Here is an 18,407-nt window from a genome sequence, read left to right on the forward strand (position 1 = left end):
GATGAAAAAGCACAGTGTCAGGGAGATAGTTCTTCTATATTTTATTGAAGGATGTTAATAGATTTTTCTTCAAATTAATAAAATTAGGACAAGTAGTATATATTTTAATTTATTAATATAACTATAGAAGAACTAAAACACATTTGATCAAAAGTGATGCTTTCAGCAAGCTATCTTGGGATAGTAGAAATAGGTTAGGAAGCCCTAAATTTTCATATTTTACCCTTTGTTATCATTTAACACATTTTTCTGTGCATATATTACTTTACTTTTAATAATTTAAAAATTCTTACATAATACAGCAGAGTATAATGAGAAATACAATAAACACCTTTGTTCTTAATAGCTAGATTTATCAAATCAGAACAGTTTACCATCTGTGCTTCAGATATTTGCTAAGACACAGTATATTACAGATACATTTGAAGTTTCTACCTAATAATTCCTCTCCTTCCCCAGGGGATGTTGGGATTTGCTTTTCGTATTATATTTGTGATACACACACACTTTGAATAAGTATATGTATCATATATAATATGAACAGTAAACACTAAATAATTATTTTCATATTTTAAACTTTATGTAAATGGCATTATACTTTCTATATTGTTCTGCAGTTTTCTTTTATTGTTCAATGTTCTGTTTGAGAGAAGTGGTTTTGTGGCCCTGAAACAAAAATTATGATTTATTGCTATGGTTATTTATTTATGGGGATATATAATTATGTAATAATATAACCCATAAGTATTCCTGCCATGTAACTTATATAGATAATACTTCATAATCAAAGACACTTACAAACTTTGTATCTAAATGATAATTGGAGTCCTGTTTAGAGAACAAACTAGGAAAAACATTGGCATAAAAGAGAAGCCTCTTTTTTTTGACAAATGATTTTGTTTCTGCTTTAAATTGGGTAAGTTTTTCTGGACCATATCTAATGTCAATTTTCATAATAATATACTGGTTGCATAACCTGTTTGCCAATTTGTCTTGGCTGAAGTTACTGAAGGTGAATAAAATTATAAGTTTTTCTCTCCTTGGGAACAGTTTCTGAATTATTTAGAGAAAGGAAGCCCAAGTACCTTAGTGATTGGGTTCTGGTGACCCCACACAATGTTATAGGAGCTGAGCTTTCATTAGAAATAGTGTTTGTCCCAGAATATTCAATGTGTCATTTTATTTAGTCTCTTCTACTGTCCGCAGAAATAGACATTATTTTCTCATTATTCAAATGAGGTAATTAGAGCACAGAGGTTTGCAAATCACCCAAGGTCACCCAGGTACATGGTAGAATTGGGACTTTAAGCCAGTTCTTTTTTCCTCCAGTGCTCTTTCTATTCCTGCCAATGCAGATAAACCTTTGAAAAAATGTAAAAGTCTGACTTGGGAAAAGGAATTTAGTTTATCTTACTGTCCAATTTCTCCATCTGATTTTCACAAAGGGAGTTTTTGTTGTTGCTTGTGAATAGGTATCCACATATTTTTGTTGGCCCTAGCTATGTGACTCTTCTCAAAGCCTAAAAACCTGAATGTATTTTCAAACGGATAATAGTCACTTCTACCCAACATTATGAGCTTTGTTAATATGTCTTCCTCATCTTCTGTCATACACATACATGCTTATTTTATTTTTTACATGTTTATTTCTTATTTTCTCCCCGCCATCCTTACCTCCCTAATTGTCCAAATTCAATACAGCTATGGTATGAACAATATTTACTTTGCTTCTTACGATGCGGTTATTTGTATCAAATGAGAAAACGAATGTAGAAAGGGTTTCAAAGTATGATGAACTATACAAGTGAAAGAGACCTAGAAACTGTATTTTAGTCTGAAGTTTAAGGCCGCTGTCACTTATTCAAGGATTACCAGTGATGTCAGTGAAGAGAAAAACATACACATTTTCCCATAGATTTATTCTCTGAAAAACTATGTTGATTTTGTTCTCTGTAAATAAAGGGGAAAGAATAATTGTATAGATAAGGCTTTTGTTTGCATGTAAGACAGCAAAATTCCATAGTCCTATTACATTCATGCATTTTTATTGTGGCAAACTTTTTTCTTGCAATTCAAAATTCATAAATTTTATTGTATATAAAGTTATACATCTATAAAGTTGATTTTAGAATGCTTTAAAAGTTAAGAAAAACCCAAAGAATGTCACTATTTGCAACCACTTAAGATCTAAGTATTAAGTGTCAGTGTCTGCTAACATCACAAAAAAGAGAGATAACTAGATACAGACACTATGTGCCTTCTGCTGAAAGATTGTACTGCTACCTAGGGTCATACCCAAAACAGACACTTGCGTCTGATCAACCATCTGGATCCAGCAACTAATTTACAAGTTTTATAGCAGTCAGAAGATATATGAAACTACTCTATGGGACTTCAATCAGCAAAACCCAGACTGTGAGAACATTTATAGAAAAACAACTGTCATCAAGTAAATTTTTAGGATAAAATAGAAGAAATAGAGGGAAAAATAGAAGAGATAGAAGGAAAACTCATAAATTAAGAGATTTAGGTATATATCACATTGAAGAGATTATAATTCCTCATCTTGTTGATGTTCATGCCTTTTGCTGCCTAATGTTACAGTGCTCTTCTACCATAGGAGGGCTCTATCCCTTGACACTGGGCTCAGACACACCCAGTTTCTCCTATTATTAATATCTTATATTCGTATATGGTATATTTTTGTGATTAGCCAAGTATTTATATATTATTTTTAACTAAAGTCCATAATTCACTCAAATTTCCTTAGTTTTTACCTAATGTTCCCTTTTTTTGTTGTTCCAGGATTCCATCCAGGAAACCACATTGCATGTATCCATCATTTCCTTGGATTCCTCTTGGCTGTGGTACTTTCTCAGACTTTCCTTGTTTTTGATAACCTTGATAGTTTTGAGGATTAGTGTTTATGTGTTTTGGAGAATGTTTCTTAATTGGGATTTGTTTGATGTTTTTATCAGTAGACTAGGTATAAGGATTTTTGGGACGAAGACATCATACTATCAACATGACATCACTGTTGATATTGATCTTGCTCCCCTGACTAAGGTGATGTGGGTCAGCTTTCTCCACTGATAATTTACTCCCTCCCTGCTTTTTATACTGAACTCTTTAGAAAGAAATCACTATGCAAGGCTAACATTTAAGGAGTAGGGAGATATGCTCCCCCTGCTTGAAGGCAGAATGTCTATATAAATTCTATATGGGAAATTTGTATATTTTTCTTCATTTATTTATTCAATCATTGATTTATATTAGTATGGACTCATACATATACTTTGGATTACAATTCAATACTGATTTATTTTGTTGTTCAAACTCTTCCCTCTGGTGATAGTTTCTTTTGCTGTGCAGAAGCTCTTCAGTTTAATTAGATCCCATTGGTTAGTTTTTGCTTTTGTTGCAATTGTTTTTGGTGTTTTCAGCATGAAATCCTTGCCCATGCTCATGTCCTGAATGGTACTACCTAGATTTTCTTCTAGGGTTTTACATTTAAGCTTTGGGTTTTACATTTAATAGTGTAATCCACCTTAAGTTGATTTTTGAGTATGGTTTAGGAAGGGGTACAGTTTCAATTTTCTGCATATGGCTAGTCAGTACCAGTTATTAAGTAAGGAATTATTTCCCCATTGCTTAGTTTTGTCAGGGTTGTTGAGATCAGATGGTTGTAGGTGTGTGGTATTATTTCTGAGTTCTCTATTCTAATCCATTAGTCTATTTGTTTATTCTTTTACCAGTACCATGCTGTTTTGGTTACTATAGCTTTGTCATATAGTTTGAAGTTGGGTGGTGTGATACCTCTAGCTTTGTTATTTTTGTTAGGATTGTCTTGGCTATTCAGGGTCATTTTTGGTTCCATATTAATTTTAAAATAGTTTTTTCTAATTCTGTGAAGAATTCCAATGGTAGTTTCATGGAAATACCATTGAATCTAGAAATTACTTTGGGCAGTTGGCCATTTTCACAATATTGATTCTTTCTATCCATGAGTATGGAATTTTTTCCATTTGTTTGTGTTCTCTCTCTTATTTCTCTAAGCAGTGGTTTGTAGTTCTCCTTGAAGAGGTCATTTGCTTCCCTTCTTAGCTATATTCCTGGGTAGACACAATTAGAATTAATAAGGGGGATATCACACTGACTCCACAGAAATACAGACAACTACCAGAAAATACTATAAGTACCTCTATATCTATAAACTAGAAAATGTAGAGGCAATGGATAAATTCCTGGACACATACCCCTCCCAAGACTGAACTGGGAAAAAATTGGATCCCTGAATAGACCAATAACAAGTTCTGAAATTGAGGCAGCAATACATAGTGTATCAACCAAAAAAAACCCAGGATCAGATGGATTCACAGCTGAATTCTACCAAAGGTACAAAGAAGAGCTGGTAACATTTCTGTTGAAACTATTCCAAAAAACTGAAAGGGAGGGACTCCTCCCTAACTCATTCCATGAGGCCAGCATTATTTTAGTACCAAAACCTGGCAGAGATACAACAACAACAACAACAAGAACAACGAAACCTTCAAGCCAATATCCTTAATGAACACTGATGCAAAAATCCTCAATTAAATATTGGCAAACCAAATCCAGCAGCACATCAAAAAGCTTGTTCATCACGATCAAGTTGGCTTCATCCCTGGGATGCAAGGTTGGTTCAACATATGCAAATCAATAAATGTTATTCATCACATAAATAGAACTTGAGGCAAAAAACACATTATCTCAATAGATTCAGAAAAAGCCTTTGGTAAAATTCACCATCTCTTTATGTTAAAAACTCTTAGTAAACTAGGCATTGAAGAAGCATACCTCAAAATAATAAGAGCCATATATGACAAACCCACAGCCAATATTATACTGAATAGGCAAAAGCTGGAAGCATTTTCCTTGGAAACCAGCACAAGACAAGGATACCCTCTCTTACCATTTGTATTCAACATAGTATTGAAAGTTCTGGCCAGGACAAGCAGGCAAGAGAAAGAAATAAAGGGTATTCAAATAGGAAAAGAGGAAGACAAACTGTCTCTGTTAGCAGATGACATAATCCTATATCTAGAAACTGCCCCACCATCGTTTCAGCCCCAAAGCTTCTAAACTTGATAAGCAATTTCAGCAAAGTCCCAGAATACAAAGTAAATTTGCCAAACTTGCTAGCATTCCTATATACCACCAACAGGCAAGTAAAGAGCCAAATCCTAAATGAACCTCCATTCACAATTGCTACAAAAACAATAAACTTACCAGTTTTTTTTCTTTCATAGATTTTGGTTTTGGTATTGTATCTAAAAACTTATTTCCAAACTCAAGATCTATAGATTTTCTCCTGTTTCATTCTAGAAATTTTATAGTTTACACCTTACACTTAGGTCTAGGCTGTATTTTCAGATGATTTTTGTAAAAAGTATAAGATCTGTATCTAGTTTAATTTTTTCACATATGGACATTAATTTTTTCAGCATTTTTGTTTTAAAACTTTCCTAAATTTTTTTTTTGACAAAACTCAGTTGACTGTATTTGAGTGTGTCTTTTTCTGGGGTCTCTATTCTATTCAATTCATCTATATGTCTATTCTTCTGCTAATATGATCCTGCCTTGATTATGGTAGCTTTGTAGTAAGTCTTGAAATTTAGTAGTGTGCCATCTAACTTGTTACACTTCTTTAGAATTATGTTGGCTATTGTAGACCTTTTGTCTTTCCATATAGACTTTAGGATTAGTTTGTTGGCATCTACAAAATAGCTTCCTGGGGATTTGATTGGATACCCTTGGTTCTATAGATGAAGTTGGGAAAAATTCACATCTTGACAATATGGGACCTTGCTTTCTGGGTCTGTTTCAGTTTCTGTCATTTTTGGAAAGTTTTCAGCCATTATTACATCTAATATTTCTTCTGCTTCATTCTTTCTTCTTCTACTGGTATTATACCTTTTGAACTTGTCCCACAGTTCTTGGCTGTCCTGTTTTGTTGGGTTTATTTCCCTCTTTCATTTTTTTCTCTTTGCATTTCAGTTTGAGAAGTTTCTATTGCTGTATCATCAAGCTCACTGATTTTCTCCTTGGCTGTGGCCAGCCTACTGATGACCTCATCAAGAGAATCCTTTATTTCTAATACTGTTTTTGATTTATAGCACCTCCTTCTGAGTCTTTCTTAGCATTTCCATCTATCTCTTTACATTACCTATTTTTATATGTTGTCTTTTTCTGTTAGAGTCCTTAACATATTAATCATAGTTATATTAAATTCCCCATCAGATAATTCCAACATCTGTGTCACATCTGAGTCTGACTCTGATAATTGCTTTGTGTCTTCAGACTGTTTTTCTTGTCTTTTGGTATTCCTCATAGGATTGTGTTGAAAGCTAGACATTGTATTGTATACTAGGGGCTGAGATAAATATGTTTTCAGTGAGAAAATTTATGTTAATATGGGGTTAATGTTTGCTGTAGATATAGCTTCCAGAGATTTCAGAACCCTTCAGTATCCTTGTTTTTGCCTCTACCCTTGCGGGATTCATACATTCTGTTCTTCAGAGAAAGTCAGTGTCTTGTAGCTCTTTCATATGTAATCAATTATTATTATACTGGAGTTCTGATGGCATGATAGTAAAAGGTAGGGAAGGAGAGCAGTCTATGTAAAATGCAAATATTAAATCTTAGTGTTTTGGTAAGGAGGAATGGTCTGTGTCTTTTGGCTATGACCATGAACACTGTCTTCCCAGTGGTGTAGCTTTTTTTTCTTTCTTTCTGCTCCCTTTTCCCTTTCTTGGCGGAGTGTTCCTCATCCATTGCCTTGAAGTCTTGACTCCTGTTGACTATTGTTTTTTCCTCTTAGGTGAGACAGGAAAGCTAGAAGGGCTTGGAGTGGGCGGAATGACCTTACCCCATGTAACATAAGCTCAAAAATGCCTCTTCTCTTAAATAGTAGGCCCTTATTTTAAAGAAGTCTCAGAGATTACTTTACAATTATTACTTTTCCCCTCTCTTTTCAGAGGCATGATGGGATGAGTACCTGTTGGGTTTCCTGGAGATAAAGCCTCTGAAAACTTAGGGGTCCCCCTCAGCCCTCAGCCTCAAGGAATTTTCTCACTCTCATGGTAGTCCACACTCAGTCTCAGTAATTTGCCAAAATAATTACTTAAGTGCTCTTATCAGTTTATGGCTCAAAAAGCTTAAGTTTCAGGTGAGCAGATCTTAGCCTTGCCTCTCTGTAAATGTATGTCTCTCTGGATTTCGGAGTGTTGATTTGTGCTGCAACTTCAGTTTTCTTATGGGTCCAGGAAAAGTCATTGACTTACAAATTTTTCTTGCTAGAGACAGAAGTGATAATATCCAAGCCCTTTACATCCAGCTGAGCCTGGAAGTTTTTGTTTTAAAGTTCTTCATACAGATTTCACACATGATATACTAAGTTTTTTCCTATGTGCTTATTCTTCTTATTGCTATTGCAAATGAGATTTTCTTTACCACTATAATCTTTAACAGGTTTGCTGTTTAAATGAGGTTGCTGATTTCACCATATTATTTTTATATCCTGGAACTTCACTGAATTATTTTATGGGTAATTCTCCTTTTATCATTAATTCTCTAAAGTTTTTTAGGCATACTACTAGGTTTGTGCAAAAATAATTGTGGGTTTTGCTGTTACTTTCAATTTTAAAAAACCGTAATTACTTTTGCACCAACCAAATATTGCAAGTAGCAATAACTTTACTCCTTTTTTTAAAATAACAATTTTTATACCTTTAATTGATTTCTCTTCTCTAATTGTATTAGGTAATACCTCTGATACAATGGTGAATAGTCATAAGGATGATGGTCATCCTTGTCTTGTTTATAATCTTAATGAAAATGTTTCTGGTATTTTCTAATTTGGTAAGATACTGGTTTAGGATATCTATCTATCCTATCATGCTAAGAAAGAAATTTTAAGTTGTTTTCTTTTTGAGTGTTTTTACCAGGAATCAGTATTGTATTTTGTCAGAGTATTGTTTTATTATCAATGCAGATACATACATTTTTTTCCTAGATTTAATAATGTGGATTATAATAACAATGGATTATCTAATATTGAATCAACTTTGCATTCTGAAATAAATCCCTCTTAGTCGTGTTGTATTAATTTCTTCACGTATAGGATTCTGTTTTCTAATGTTTACTTAGTATATTTACATCAATATCCATAAATATATTGCTCTGTAAGTTTTTTTTTGGTATTTTTAAAAATTTAGATTTAGGTATTAGTGTAGTACTTGCCTCTTAAAAATTAGGAGCTTTTTCTTCATCTTCATTGTTCTAGAAAACTCTATAAAACATTGGAATATCAAATCTTTGAATATTTGGTAGAATTTCCTTCCAAAATTATCTGGGTAAGGTGTTTTTATGGTAATGTGGCTTATTAATAACTTACTTTTTATCTTCTATGGAAAATGTTGTCTATCTATAATTGAGTCAAATATCATTTATTTTATTGCCCCAAGAAATTATCCATTTCCTGTGTTTTCAAAGCTATTTGCAAAGAGGTCTGTAAAATAGTCACTTATGGTGTTTTAAATTTTTGTTTCAGTGGCTGTTTCCCTGTTATCTTCTATTTTTTATTTTATAATTTCTCCCCTATTTTATTAATTTCTTTAAAATAAACCTACAGGAATTTTATTTCAATGGCAAAAGATTTTTTTCCCCGTTTATTTATTTTATTGCATTTTAGGTTTTGGGGTACATGTGAAGAACATGCAAAATTGTTGCATAAGTACACACGTGGCAGTGTGATTTGCTGCCTTCCTCCCCATCACCTACATCTGGCATTTCTCCACTTGCTATCTCTCCCCAGCTCCCCACCCCCCCCCCCCCCCCCCCCCTATTTCCCCAACTGTCCCCAGTGTGTAGTGCTCCCCTCCCTGTGTCCATGTGTTCTCATTGTTCAACACCCTAGCAATCCCATTACTGGGTATATATCCAAAGGATTACAAATCGTTCTACTATAAGGACACGTGCACACGAATGTTCATTGCAGCACTGTTTACAATAGCAAAGACCTGGAACCAACCCAAATGCCCATCCACGATAGACTGGACAGGGAAAATGTGGCACATGTACACCATGGAATATTATGCAGCCATCAAAAACAATGAGTTTGTGTCCTTTGTAGGGACATGGATGAACCTGGAAACCATCATTCTCAGCAAACTGACAGAAGAGCAGAAGATCAAACACCGCATGTTCTCACTCATAGGCAAAAGATTTATAAGATCTGAAGAGAAATTAGAGTATAGGAATTTAATAAGTCTACTGTTTTTCTATTTTTTAGTTGATTAATTTCTATTTTTATCTTTGTTTTATGCTTCTTTGTGCTTTCTTTTTACTTTATTTTTTTTTTCAGCTTGGTTTTTAATTTATTTAATTTTATTAAAATTTTTTTTGGAATTAGAAATATTTATTTAGTTCTATGAATTTTTCTCTAAGTACTAATTTCAATACATCTTTTCATTATTATTATTTTTCAGAAATTTTGTCACATAAGTTTGTATTTTCCCTTTAGGTAGAGTGTTTTCCAATAAAATTTTTTTCTTAAAATTTGCATGAAAGAATTTTTTTGCTCTTTGATTCTGTTAACAATTTTTAGTTTTTATTGCATTATGATATTTGTTGTGATACTTCTACTTTATGAAGATTATTGATATTTTCTTTGTGACTTAATATTTGATAGTTTTGTAAATGTTTTATTGCACTTGAGGTGTACTAGTTACTGCATGGCTGTAGATTTTGATATATACTTATAAAGTTTGGTATATGATTTTTGGTATAATTTGCCACATGGCTGTAAAGTTTGGAATATACTTATTAAATTTGGTAGAATTGTAAAATCTACCTTGTACATGTTGTTTAGATCTTATAACTCTTTAGTATTAAGTTGTGACTTTAGAATTTTTGTTATATTTAATTTTTTGGCTTGAATTCTAGTTTGGCTGATAGCACATCACATTTCCTGATTTCTTATTGTTTCCATTGACTTCAATTTTTTGTCTCTTAAATTTAGATTTTCTGATTCACCTTGTTTTATGTATGAAATTGTATGTAGCATATAGTTACATCTTGGTCTGTGTACCAAACTCAAAATCCTTTCCTTTTAATAGGTGAGTTTAGCCCATTTATATTTATATTGATATGATTATAACTTTTATTTTCAACTCTGACACAGTAGTTCATAGTTATGTATATTTTAAATTATTTGCTATGTTTCTTTCTCTCTCTCTGCATGATGTGTCTTTTTTGCCTTTTAACGTTTTTCTAGGTGTGCTTTTGCTTACCACAAACTGGCCAGCAGGCTAAGACCTATGCATGAGAAGCCATTCATAGTGATTTGGTGTTTATTCTTTTTGTTACTTACAGTTATCATGAAGTTTGGGTATTCTCTATGTTCAGGTTATGCGGAGGGCATAATTTGTGTAGTTTTTTTTTATTATTATTTCTCTTTATTACTTCTTAGTTGGAGACAGGGACCTAGACAGTTGCCATTTTCCTCAATGATCTATAATTCTGGCTTCTAGAAATTATAAGAATATTTTCCACTGCAGTCTGACATGCCAAATGTAGTAGTAATTAAATTTGTGGGGGAATGTTTGTAATTGGGTTTATTGCTTTTGGGAAATGGCATGGGTTGGATTAAAGACCACAGAAAACCCAGAAAGTCTTTATGATGCTATACTAGTCAAACTGCCATTAACGTGGGCTGTTCAGAACGCTGAAAGATACATGAAACCTCAACTTTCTACAGGGAAGAAGCAAGCTGAGAAAATTGCTCAAAGGGTATATTTTCTCTTGTTCTCTTCAAAAATGGCCAAAGGTGATGGAAAAAGAAGGATTCCAAGAACATGGAGCCAAGGGCTACAGAAAACAACTGACTGAGGAACCATTCCCATGAAACCAAACTGGGGCATTATCAAAAAATATTATTCATCCTAAAAATAGACCTGGCATCCTGTGGGATTGCAAAGTTGCTATGTACCAGTGAGTTCAGTGTGCCTCCTATCTTCCCCTTTTGTGAATGGCAGTGTTTATTGTGACTATTTTGCCTGATTTTACCACTGTATAATGATTTGTCTTTTAATTCATAGGCCTCTAGAGCAAGATGAGCCATATCTATACCTGTGGTGGATAGTGTGTTGTTCTGTCTAGATACCCCTCAGCAATGAAGGACTTACTTTCTGAGCTGCTGGGAGTGCTCGTGAAACATAGGCCTTAGTTGTTGTCCTTCTTTGGGCATTTCCAATAGCTCATTTCCCAAGGTCGTATGTTCTTACAGGGACAGCTCTGATTCATGTTGGGCATAAAGTTCCAGCCCTTTATACCCAACTTGGTACAACTATGAGGGGCCACCGCAAGCTGGGGAATTTATTTTGGGTTACCTGGGGCTTTTCTGGGAACTGAACTACAGATCGACACCTCCTTCTGTCTAATCCTTCTTTTATTGTTTTCTATGGATGTTTATCTCAAGAGTACTCCCAAATAATTATAGTGTGTGCTAATTTCTTTCTCAGAATATACCTTCCAGGGAACCTAATCTGCATCAAGTCCTGATATATGTCTACCACAAGTTCCTGAATTTTTAACTTCATGCTCAATGGGTTGAGATGTTTTGGAGAGTCTTGTGAGTGGTGAACACATGTCTGCATGCATGGGGGAATGAATAATTGTAGTCCTGGGTAAAGACTATGGTAGATGGTAAAGATGACTCCATTTTTTTTCGCTGCTCCTATGTTCATGTCTTTTGCCATCTTACTTTGCAGGGTTCCTCCGTTGTGACTCAGTACATGGCCATGTAACTCGCTTTGTCCTAGGAGGAAGTAGAAGTGTCAGTGTGCTAATACAAACCTAAGCTTCAGAATGTCTTATATATTTGCTTTTTTTTTTTTTATTCTTTTTCATTTTTGCACTTTAGCCTGCTGGGAACTGGGAAGTATGAGGAATATAGCAAAGCCATTAAGATCATCCAAGCTGAGGCTAGCATCAAGGAGCTAGAAGCCTATAAATGCAGATATATGAGCAAGCTCTGCTAAGATCAGTAGAGCTTCTAACTGACCACTCCAGATATTAGAACTTACTGTTGTGTACCACTGTAGTTCATTTTGTGGTTGGTTGTTGTGCAGCGTTATTATAGTAATAGACATGGAATACAAGGAAAGACAAAACTATGATGTGTGTGGATGCACCCTTGGATTATAAAGGTTTAAAGGTACATAGGTGTGTAATATAAAGATGAGAGTATTGGTAATATTGAGGAGAAGGAGAGGATTGTGTCTGGAACAGCTGCTCAAGTGGCTGAAAATGCTGTATTTCTTAAACTGGTTGGTTCTTACAAGGGTGGTAATTATTCATTTAGCTACAAATTTTTAAATGAACATTTTCTCTCCTTATTTTATAATAAAAAGGTTAAAATAATTTTTTAACTTTTAACTTTATAGCAAGAGAAATACATATACCCTAGAGAGGTTAAGAGGAACAAATGAAAGCAACAGAACAAGGATTAGCATCCAGATCAAATATTATGTGAATAAATGAGAAAAATAATGTCGATGAAAGGAAGTGATATTTTCATAGGGAAGGATACAGGATTGGATGCATTGGCTGACATTTGTCATCTCAGTGCTTTAGGAGGTTGAGGTTGGAGGATCACTTGAAGCCAAGAGTTTGAGAGTAGCTTGGGTCACATAGTGAGACCCTACCTCTACAAAAACATTTTTAAAAAGTATCTGGATGTGGTGGCATGCAACTGTAGTCTTAGTTACTTGGGAGGCTAAGATATGAGAATTGCTTGAACACCCGAATTTGAGGTTGTAGTAAGCTGTGATTGTGCCTCTACACTTCAGCCTGGGCAACAGAATGAGATCTTATATCAACCGCAAGAGAGACAGAAGTACACAAAAATAATGAGCTATGGAAAATTGCAGACTAAGGGTGCTAAAATTTTTTTTATCAAAGGAGTATATGTAATATTTTTCTGAAATTTTAAAGAAAATCATATTTTTGAAATGCATAAAAGATATCCCTATCAAGAGGTGAGAGTTTCTATTAGGAAATGGTTTTTAGGCATCACAGTTCTGTGTCTCCCTATCTAAACACTTTCTATACTCACCAAAGTAGGTAGATTCATATGATCCATGGGTGCAGAGTCTTATTAACAGAAATGGACTTTGACCTAGGGAATTTTCCACCCTTTTTACCCAGGCTTCCAGGGTCTGGACACCATGAATGACTCTTTTAGTCTTAGAGGATGCATTCAGAAACCCCCCTTTTACTTTATAAATACATGGCTCACATTAGAAAAATCCTTAAAGTAAGTAGGTTCTACCGAAACATGTATATCTTATTTGCTAAGTGCAAATTGTACACTAGACAGTTATTACCAGTGGTGTTCTCAAGTCTGTCTGGTGAAGACCACAAATACATTATATTGACAAATATCAGAAGTTACTGCACAAAGTTACAAAACCATTTGGTAGAATCTTTAAGATTCTTTAAGATTCTTCTTTGGTAGAATCACATATTTTATTTAAATTCTCCCCTACCTTCTATTCCCTTTCCATATATTTTTATATTTTGTTTGTATAAGGGTTGAATGATATCAATCAGGAGTATCTACTAAAATTAATAGTAATCCTGAATAATTAGTGTGAATACATAAATTCAGAATGTTCAGTTGGTATTTTTACAGTTTACCATGGCTCAGGTTAAACATCAAAAAGTGTGGACTTTAGAGTCTATGTACCTGGTCCATTTGTCCTATCTTAAAATGAGGGAAACAACTGGTACCCCCAAAATGTGGTAGTACTTGCCCAAGCTTGTTAGGGGTTCATTCAAACCTGGAAAGAGGCTACTTTTTGAGAGGCCAGTCCTCTTTTCAACTTACTAGTCAGGCTCTCATTAACTTTGAGAGAGACAATAATAAAGTTTATCTTTAAAATTAAAATGGGGTCTTAATAAAAACTATGTGTCTCCGGAATTTCTTTTAGGGAAGGGTTAGAAGATAGGCTATGGCTGGAGAATATGGCAACAGAGGTGGCTTAGGTGCTTGTTTTCAAATTGCACTTGCAAAGTAAAATAAGGTTTTAACTTAGATTGGGGGTGATATGGGGTGGAGTAGCAAAGTACCTCTTGGCTTCTGCACTGATTAAGATTAATTATTATTATTATTAAGATAGGGTCTTAATCTGTTTCCTCAGCTGGGTGCAATGGCACAGTCAGGGCTCACTGCAGCCTCAAACTCCTGGGCTCAAGCAATTTTCCTGCTTCAGACACCCAAGTAGCTGGGACTACAGGTGTGTACCATCACACTCAACTAATATTTTTATTTTTTGCAGACACAAGGTCTCACTATGTTGTCTAGGCTGATCTTGAACTCCTAAACTCAAGCAATCCTTCTGCCTCAGCCTCCCAAAGTGCTGGGATTATAGGCATGAGCCACCATGCCCAGCCAAGACTAATTATTTTTGGAAACTGTTTTAAAATGTATCGTCATTTTCAATAATGTTTAGAATAATTGTGTAGATTGTACATAAGATTCAAAACATTTCTTTTTTCTTTTTTTTTGAGATGGAGTTTCTCTGTCTCTCTCTCTCTCTCTCTCTCTCTCTCTGTCACTCAGGCTGGAGTGCAATCTTGGCTCACTGCAACCTCTGCCTCCCGAGTTCAAGCAATTCTCCTGCCTCAGCCTCTTGAGTAGCTAGGACTACAGGCGCATTCTATTTTTAGCCAGTTTGCATTTAAGTACTTTAAAAGGGGTGCATTGCAACAGAGATACTACTAGCTGTATTTACCTTACTATATCCATGGCTCTAGGTTTTCCAACACTGTGTAATTTACTCTTTTCTAATAGTATAGAAGGAGGCTATGACTCTTAAGTAGGCAGTTTGAGAAAAGTATCTAAATGCTGCCCTTTAGAGATAAACTGATAGTAACACCAAAGTTTTATTAAAGAAACACAAAGACATTGTATATAGGCCTGTTTTTTTTCTCTTTCTTTTTCTTTTTTTTTTTTTCTTGCAATGGAGTTTCGTTCTGTCACCCAGGCTGGAGTGCAGTGGCATGATGTTGGCTCACGGCAACCTCCACGTCCCGAGTTCAAGTGATTCTCCTGCCTCAGCCTCTCAGTAGCTGGGATTACAGGCGCATGCCACCATGCCTGGCTCATTTTCGTATTTTTAGTAGAGATGGGGTTTCACCATGTTGGTCAGGCTGGTCTCGATCTCCTGATCTCATGATCTGCCTACCTCGGCCTCCCAAAGTACTGGGATTACAGGTGTGAGCCACTGCACCTGGCCCCATATACCCCTGTTTTAAATCAACATTTCTCTCTGTGGATACGATAGAAATTCAATGTGTATTCTCAATGAAGCACATAAAAGGACAAGTCTTCAATTTAAAGGATCTAATAGCCTTTGAGTCTCTTGAGAATCTAGATTAATGGAGGTTATGCAGAAAATTGCAGAACGTAGGAAATCCAGCTAGTGAACCTGTAACCCTTGGATCCAAAAGCTAAAATCCTATCTCATGAGGCAAAGCAAACAAAGACAAATATCCACAGATGTAATAAAATACCGATGACGTAAGTTTTTCCTGTTGTGTTTTTGGCTTCATAAATACAGTATGGTTTTATATATCTATCAATTATATCAGCTTAAAGTATAGAATATGGAAAAAGCCAACGTTAATTATCACTGTCCAACACTTTCCACATTCCCTCATGATCCTGCTACCTATAAGCATCAAAATGCTAAGCTGCCGTCCACCTGTGGAAAGTCGTCCCTGAGAGTCATTATTTTCCTTTTAGCATTGAAATCATACACTTTGACCTATATTAAGAATTAAGACACTATCAGAGTAATTGTTGAAATTTTATAAGGTAAACTTCAGTTTACTCTTAGGAGGATCAGGAATACTCATGTAGCCTCCATTTAGAGAAAAAGGAATCCAAAGTGCAGGAAGCAGGGTGAGGTGCCAGACATTGCACAGCAGTAAGTGGAAGATTCTGATGAAGATCAGTGCTTCTCTGAGTAAGCTGAGGCTGAAGAATTGAGGAGGTGTCTCTGCCAGCCCCCCACTTAACTCACTTGTTTGAATTCTACTGATGGAGATTGGTCTGGGAATTTCTGAGATAAAATTTATCTTTGCATTAGCTGTTATTTTTAAGGAAAGTTTCATGAACAAACTAACAGCAAGTACAAGATGTTGGAGACTAACATAATGAGTGATTATTATAGCTACTTAAGCTAACAAACTTTTAAATAGAATAACTATTTTGCATATAAATATTAAATCAAGTGTTTTCAATTCAATCCCTAATGTGGAAGCTTTCCTACTGGCCATAGCAGATACCTAATATCACGTACTAGCTGTTTTGTTACTTAACATGGTGGGGGTGGGGAGAGAGTGGGTCACAGGACTGCTTGCTTTCAGAAAGTTCCGCTTTTTGGATTTCATATAACAGCAAAAGTTTACAGGACTTGGAAGTTCATATAGTGTTTATATTGTGCCAAGCAGGGCCCCTAACTAGCAATTACTGCATACAATCACCTTAATTTTTTTAAAAATGAGAATTTTAGATGAGAGTCATTTGTATCATTACTTAAAGATAACCTACAAGTAGTCAAAGAAGTTTCTCTAATTGGCCAACATCAGAACAGGTGATGAATAAATATATTTATAAGGAGAAAGTGGCAGAAAAATAAAATACCAGTGCTCTTAAAAGCAATGATGGAGGTGAGCAAATCTTAATCTTAAATGGGACATATAAAGGACAAATCAATTCAATCATTTAATTAGAGATAATTCTCAGAAGAAAAGGGGTCAATTTTTTCAAAATAAATTGTTCAATTTATGATAAGCCCTAGAGGCTTTATGCCAATTACAAGATATTTTCAGACATGTGTTTGTAAGCACAGTTTACAGTTACCTCTGTGAGAGCTGTTTGGATCATGAGAGCTCTACTTTATGCCTTGTTGTAGCTGCTTGAAATGAGATTTTGTTGGCAGTTGCGGGAACACTAATATAAAAAGCAGGATTTGTATGTTTTGTTGGTACATATAGATCATAATTGTGGGCCATGAGAAATGTGCAGCTGTTCTTTCATTGCACTAGGAAGGCAAATGTTTTTGCTGTGTTCCAAGTCTATGTGCTTATACCTTCCTAACTTACTCCTTTCAGAATAATTTCCCCAGAGTCAAATCCCAGCCAAGTGCAGCCTTTACATATTGAGGTAGGCATAAATGCTAGCTTAAGGCTTTTTCTGAAGTTGTGAAAGGCTGATGGTACTTTATTGGTTGGCTCAAGTAAGAAATTATGGATGTTTTCATATCAAAACAGCTGCACTTAAAATTTCCATCCAAAACACTTCCCAATTTATTCAAAATTAGGGGGTAATTGAAAAGCAGTTTCATAAGATTCTGGCTTTCTGAAAGAAAATAAAATTGTTCTAAAACATGCAAATTATATTGTTAATTGCTGAGTGATTTCTTTCCCTCTCATAGTAGTGGTTGTGCATTCTGTCATGCCTGCTTGGATGTTTATGTTGAGTATCTACATTTGTTTTGTTTCAGTTATAAAATGTTCTTTTACTCAAGTAAGAGCAAATTCTTCCCTTATTTATTGTTCCAGAGATGTCATGGGGAACCTTCATTATATATGCATTTGTGTGTAACTACAACAGAACAAAATGGATTTTTATAAATAAAATTTACATAGCTGGAAAGAGCACATTTTATCTCCAAGATAAACATTACCATCTTTTATCTGATTGTTGCTCTGTAATTCTTCTGAACAATAAAATGAAAATAAGTCAAAGTGAGAAATCAATTCTGCCTCTTTATAAAATGTCAAATACATATGTCAAATTCCCTAAGAACTGTAAATGACTCTTAGTAATTTTAAAAATCCCAGATGTAATTAGATTAAGTAATTTGGTTTCCAGAGGAGTTTGAATAATTAAAAAGCACCTGCTGATTTTCTTCAGTAGACTAAAATAGCATTTTAATAATACACAAATAGTGGAAACTGAAAAAAGAAAACACTTAAATAGAAGGATCATTTTAACTAACCAATTTATGAATTGTCAAATTTCAAGCTTATGGTGTTTATATCAAGACATGTTACGTGTTAGTTACAGACAGATGACATTAGTGAGAAATCAGTTATACTGTTAGGTTTTTAAAATATAGCTTAATTCTAACAGATTCCTTCTCTCTTTACATGGCTGTTCAATAACCATATGGGAGACATGAACTCCAGTTGACTCTGGATTACCTGTGGAATTGGGGTGAGGGTTAGTATGGATAAATGAAATCCACAGTTAATCTTAAGACGTTTTAGCTTTCATCTCCCCAATCTCCCCT

This window comes from Cebus imitator, unplaced genomic scaffold (genome assembly GCF_001604975.1).
Source record: "Cebus imitator isolate Cc_AM_T3 unplaced genomic scaffold, Cebus_imitator-1.0 Scaffold5, whole genome shotgun sequence".
Taxonomy (NCBI): Eukaryota; Metazoa; Chordata; class Mammalia; order Primates; family Cebidae; genus Cebus; species Cebus imitator.